Here is a 6813-nt window from a genome sequence, read left to right as displayed (position 1 = left end):
AGGTGTCCTATGGCCGACCCTACTCATAAATATCCGCATTGTCCTTTATAATTTGACACTGACCGAAATGAATATATGGATCAGGAAACAAATCCACGCTTTGAGATACAACTCAACAGATATCATAACCAATTTCTCCGTTCAAAGAAATATGGATCAGAATTTAATTGGAGCAATCCAGATCCAGATCCAGTCTGATGCCCCATCCACATTATGAAAGCAAGAGCTGTTCAGCAGGCTGTGAATTCACACTAGTCATAAAATATTCCAGCTTCATGTATTTTATCATCGGTATCGGGCATTATCATTGGTTCTACAGCCCCCTAACGTTCAGCTAATCCGGACTATCCACATCAGCCCAAGTAAATTGAAAAGGTGAATGAACTGAACGGAATGGTTGTTCAGCAGATAATGTGGAACCAATGATAACGAGCATGGTTTAGGAGAACCCGAATCTAAATTCAATGATAAAATACATGAAACCTACTCCACAGCCCGCTACACATTGTACACAGTCATTGGGTTCAGTTAACCCGAATTAATCACTCATGGGTTAAAGGAGTTAAAAGAAATAGAGATTGATAAAAATAATAAGAAATTATTTAAGCAACCATAATTTAGTAATGGATATGAAAACAGGATTAATGTAGGGAACCCCATATGATAGTGGGGATAAGGCTTACATGGTGTGATGATATATTAGTCAAAACTGTCCCTCAATCTTAGCGAGGGTAAATGCACTTAACACTTATAAGGTAAACGATACTCAGGAAAAATAAATTTTATATTGGACCTCACATAAATCTGAAAAAAAAAAAGAATATAGGGTTCTTTATCAATGGGAACCAAAATTCTATCGAACTGTACTCATAGGCTTTTATAGCTGTCCATTAGGAACATCTTCTTGTATTTTTTTTTTCATGGGGAGATATTCCCAATGCATGACTGCAAGGGGCTATGAGGATGTTGTGAAGATGTTTTTGTGAGGACCAAATCCGCTTTCGAGAAAATGCTGGTTGGGTCACCTCCTTTGTTTGTCGGCTAAGGGAGTGGGGCCAAAATTGAAGCTTAAAAAGATATAAAATGTGTGTGACAACGGAGTCCAGATCTCCTGCCCCACATCTACCCACATAACATCACAGCTACACATGGAAAACATCTCATCCTCCTATATGGTATTATGCACAGGGAGATGTTTCTAATGCACAGGGGTAGTGTGTTGTGGGTAGATGTGGGTAGAGTTCTTGTGGACAGGAGATTTGGAGTCTGATAACAGCCCAAAACACTTTGCTACTAACACAGATCTTGTTTAATAAGTCAAGTGGGGCCATCCCATAGAGTATAATTAAGTAGTTTTTGAAACCATTAGATATATTTAGAAGATGTTTAGGATTGTCAATGGATCCGGTCCAACCCGATGAACCTAAATCGATTAGGTAGATTCCGATTTTAGGAACTGGTTCTACCCGACCCTAAACTGATTGAGACCCAACTCAATCAGAGATCACTGGTTTCTAAAAAATCAGAGAAATTGTTTGTTTGGTAACATTGCTACCATGTCAGTTAATTTCTCAGAAATCGGATATAAGTTTGTTTGGTAGTGATTATCAGCAATGACTTTCGTGTTGATGGGAATTATCTCTCATATCCATGTCAAATGCTGCACCATCCAAAATATAGTCAGAATCGGCCTAAGAAGAGGAATCATCGAAATTGTTGATTTTTTCAGCTCTATTTTAATAATTGTTTTCTGACCAATTTGTCGATTTCTCAAAAATCAACCAACCAAACACCAAAATAATTAGTGCTTTTTGAATTGATAATGTGGCTCTAACGTGGCACCGATTTCTCAAAAATCGGCCCCAAACATCACCTTAAATAGTTTAGTAAAAGTGTGCATAGGATATATTTAATTAACTAACCCTTAAATAAATTTTAGCGTCTATGTGGACAACTTTACATTATAATGGTGACTTGACTAGGGGTGGCCATAAGTCGAGCTCTTCACGAGCTACTTGAGCTCAATTCGGCTTTTCAACCGAGCTTCAAGCCGAGCTCGAGCCCAATTTATAGGCTTGATTAATAAATGCGCCTAATAGAGCTTGGCTCGTGAGGATTGCAAGCCGAGTATATATATAATAAAAATAATAATAATTTATTTTTTAAATATCAAATAAAAAATGTTTATATATATATATATTTTTTTTTATTTTTATAAAACATTTTTCTCAAATTGAGCTCGAGCTCAAGGTTCTAGCTTGAACCAAGCCCAAGCTCGAGCCTCTTACTATTCGGCTCGGGTCAACTCGAATCCACCCCTAGACTTGACGAAAGGTTGGTTTTTCTCTAAAGAAATGTATATGACAAAGGCGTCTTGCGAGGTTTAAAAAACCGGAGGTGAGTTAACAAAAGTGAGGGAGAGTTTTAGATAATGACCCTATTATTTATATTGATTTTTTAACTTAGTCGTTATGATATAATAAGGGTGTTTTCTATTTCCACCCAAAAAAAGGTATTTTCCATCTCTCCATCGGTGGTGTTCACTTTAATATTACAAAATTTATTCATCATCATTATTCGTGCCTTATCACAAATAAAAGAATGTTTCTATATATAATTTTTTTTATTATTTTTATAAAACATTTTCTCAAGTCAAGCTCGATCTCAAGGTTCTAGCTTGAACCAAGCGCAAGCTCGAGCCTCTTACTATTCAGCTCGGGTTGACTCGAATCCACCCCTAGACTTGACGAAAGGTTGGTTTTTCTCTAAAGAAATGTATATGACAAAGGCGTCTTGTGAGGTTTAAAAAACCGGAGGTGAGTTAACAAAAGTGAGGGAGAGTTTTAGATAATGACCCTACTATTTATATTGATTTTTTAACTTAGTCATTATGATATAATAAGGGTGTTTTCTATTCCCACCCAAAAAAAGGTATTTTCCATCTCTCCATCGGTGGTGTTCACTTTAATATTACAAAATTTATTCATCATCATTATCCGTGCCTTATCACAAATAAAAAAAAAGTTTCTATATATAATTTTTTTATTATTTTTATAAAACATTTTTCTCAAATCGAGCTCGAGCTCAAGGTTCTAGCTTGAACCAAGCCGAAGCTCAAGCCTCTTACTATTCGGCTCGGGTCGGCTCGAATCCACCCCTAGACTTGACAAAAGGTTGGTTTTTCTCTAAAGAAATGTATATGACAAATGCGTCTTGTGAGGTTTTAAAAACCGAAGGTGAGTTAACAAAAGTGAGGGAGAGTTTTAGATAATGACCCTACTATTTATATTGATTTTTTAACTTAGTCATTATGATATAATAAGGGTGTTTTCTATTCCCACCCAAAAAAAGGTATTTTCCATCTCTCCATCGGTGGTGTTCACTTTAATATTACAAAATTTATTCATCATCATTATTCGTGCCTTATCACAAATAAAAAATGTTTCTATATATAATTTTTTTATTATTTTTATAAAACATTTTTCTCAAATCGAGCTCGAGCTCAAGGTTCTAGCTTGAACCAAGCCAAAGCTCGAGCCTCTTACTATTCGGCTCGGGTCGGCTCGAATCCACCCCTAGACTTGACGAAAGGTTGGTTTTTCTCTAAAGAAATGTATATGACAAAGGTGTCTTGCGAGGTTTAAAAAACCGGAGGTGAGTTAACAAAAGTGAGGGAGAGTTAACAAAAAGGTATATCCATTGTTAAATTATTATTAAAGCTAATTTATATGTGTTTGCAATCCATTGTTGATTCATCCAATTGGACTAGCAACCCAATGACCTAGTCACAATCTCAATTCGGGTCAACTTATAGCTTGCTATTATATTTAATAATATGAACATTGTTAAATGGATTATAATTATTTTTTTTTTGTATTTTTAATAAATATTTTAAAAGTTATTATATAATTTTGTTAGAATATTTAAATAATTCTTAAATTTTTTAATTCAAACTTTCTTTAGATAGATGTAGATAAAAAGTGGGTGAGAAGATAAATAAGAATTAGAGATAATTTAGGAGAGAAACTCTCTACTAAATTAGTGATAACTTAGGAGAAAGTTCGGGATAATGAGGGAGATTGTTTAAGAGAAATTTTAGGATATTAGATTATTTAGGTTATTGGAACGTGCAAGAGAGAGAGAGAGGGAGAGAGAGAGAGAGAGTGTGTGTGTATGATTTTAGGAAGATTTTTTTTTGGAAAGTAGAGTTTCTAATTAGTAGTTTCAAAAATGACATGGATTAAAAAATTAAAAAAAATGAGAAAATTTCTAGACTTCCTTGTTATTTTGATATTTCGTTAAATTGGTTTCAATTGGGTTTTCTCCCTTAAAATTTTGGCTTATTCAGTTTGATTTTAACCGAATGTTCAGCCCTAGATCCACCTGATTTGTTCATTCTATTGATTATTATTTTTATTTTTGGGGTAAAATACCAAAACCTCCCCTGAAGTTTTTGACAATCATAAAAACTTCCCCTATAGTTTTATTTTAGTAAAAACCTTCCCTTAATTTTTGAAAAATTCAACAAATACCCCCCTTCCGTCAATGACCAAGGCAAAAAACGTTAAAGAGATTATATTTTTTCAAAATACCTATTTTACCCTTTTATGAATTAATCTAAATATGTTTTTACTAAAATAGTGCTGAGGTCCCACCACTACTTCCCCTCCACCTGTTCCATCGCCACCGTCCCTTGAACAGGATCAGCTCCTCGATGGCGGCATCGTCAAGCGAGCTTTCAACCCATACGGTGTTGTTGCTTACACCTTCTTCATCCAGATGGGGTACTTACAGGGGTGGCCTCGTCACTTTCGCTGTTGTTGGTCTTGCCTCCAAGCCTCTCCATGTCTACGGTAAGCCCCAATCGGGTTCAGAAAGCTCACCAATCTCCGTTACTGCGACGCTTCAACTAACAATCTCGAAGGAGATCTCTCGAAACTCAGGTCCTTGACGTAGCTCATCTCTCTATAACTCTTCGAGAATTTGATGCTTTTCCGGAACAACCTAAATGGTACTCTCCCTCAGAGGCTTGGTTACTGGACGGTCTTCGATACCATCGATGTCTCTGAGAATTATTTGACAGGTCTGATTCCGCCTGATATGTGCAAGAACGGCATGTTGAAAGCCTTGCTCATGTTGTAGAACAAGTTTACTAGAGAAATTCCGGCCACTTATGCGAATTGTTCGACTCTAACTCGTTTCCGCTTAAGCAATAATTCCCTTTCTCGCAGCATCCCTGCTGGAATTTGGGGTTTGCCTCACTTCAACATCATCAATTTCACTATGAATCACCTAGAAGGAGCCGTTATGTCCGAAATCGCGAATTCCAAAGCACTCCGGCAGTTATACATCGCAAATAATAGATTTTCAGGTGAATTGCCGTCGGAAATCTCAGAAGCGACGGCTCTGGTTTCTATTGACTTGAGGTCCAACAAGTTCTCAAGTGACATTCCGCTTAGTATCGGAAAATTAAAGAGGCTCAACATTATTCAGCTGCAGGATAACATGTTTTCTGGCAGCATACCCAAAACGTTAGGTTCATGCGTTTCATTGAATGTCATAAATTTCTCCAACAACTCACTCACCGGTCAAATTCCATCTACACTAGGGGCATTACCCTCCCTCCCTGAACTCGTTAAACCTATCGAATAACCAGCTAACGAGATCAATTCCAGTGAGTTTTTCTTCTCTTAGGCTTAACCTTTCGATGTGTCACACAATAGGTTAACGGTATGCATACCGCAATCTCTTGGGCTGGAAGGTTATAACGACAGCTCCACTGGTAGCCCCGGACTCTGTGGTCCGAAAAATGGCTGCTTAATTTGGTCCTTGTCCGTCAGATTCTAGCAATTCAATGGGGCTCCTTACACTTGTATTTTGCTTTGTAGCGGGAATTGCTGTGTTGATTGCATTGCTTGGGTGCTTCATTTTCATAAAAAGCAAGAGACGAAACGATGAACAAGACCGTGCATTGTCAAAAGACTCTTAGAATGTAAAATCGTTTCGTGTGTTGAGTTTCAGCGAAAAAGATATATTGAATTCGATAAAAGAGGAGAATTTGATTCAGAAGGGAGGGTCTGGGGAATGTTTATAAGGTGATTGTAGGGAACAGGAAGGAGCTGGCATTAAAACACATATGGAATTCAGAATCCAAGGGTCGGAAAAGCTAGAGTAGTAGCACGGCAACGCTGAAGAAGAAGAAGAGATCAGGAAACCCGCCGGAATTCGATGCGGAGGTGACGACTCATCTCTCTGTGATAGTACTATTCATGGCTCTGGCTGCAGAACGATTTGGTGTTGTAGAGCGAGATGGTGTATTGGATCTCCGGTGCGAATTCGATGGTCCGAGTATCGGAAGATGTGATGTGTCCGGAGGGGGAGTGCACCACCATTCTGCCACTGTGTCGTGAGAAAGAAGATGAACAGTGTTATTATGGAGCTGTTGAGATAGAGCTATATTAGTAAAACCTGATGTACATTAATTCGTATAAAGGTAAAATAGGTTTTTGATAAAGTAAAACTATAGGAGAGGTTTTTATATTTTACCCTTATTTTTTTGTTATTTTCACTTTTTTCTGAGGTTTCTTATAGTGATGACATCATGGGTTAATCCAGATGGTTGAACAGTTGACCACTGACCTGGATGAAAAAGTGGTTCAACCTCATGCCTGTTTTATATTTAACCAAATTAAAATTTTAATAAACTAGTCAACTAATTGACCCTATTATCATTTACCATTGGGAACCATTTTACTTGGTCCAATTAAAAAGAGTTTGGATCTGCTAATCACAACACATTGTTGGTCATGTTTA

At 37.1% G+C, this 6813-nt stretch overlaps 1 pseudogene across 1 annotated transcript; it reads left to right on the top strand.

Annotated features, from left to right (window-relative positions):
• The first annotated feature begins 4714 nt into the window (after nucleotides 1-4714).
• On the top strand, nucleotides 4715-6547 carry LOC109114785 (uncharacterized; annotated as a pseudogene). Its single transcript, XR_016077674.1, has 2 exons — nucleotides 4715-4784; nucleotides 4859-6547. The product of XR_016077674.1 is annotated as an uncharacterized LOC109114785 (transcript).
• The last annotated feature ends 266 nt before the right edge of the window (nucleotides 6548-6813 follow it).

This window comes from Nelumbo nucifera, chromosome 6, assembly GCF_055504915.1.
Source record: "Nelumbo nucifera cultivar China Antique chromosome 6, China Antique-T2T, whole genome shotgun sequence".
Lineage (NCBI taxonomy): Eukaryota > Viridiplantae > Streptophyta > Magnoliopsida > Proteales > Nelumbonaceae > Nelumbo > Nelumbo nucifera.
This window is presented reverse-complemented; position numbering and strand designations above follow the sequence as displayed.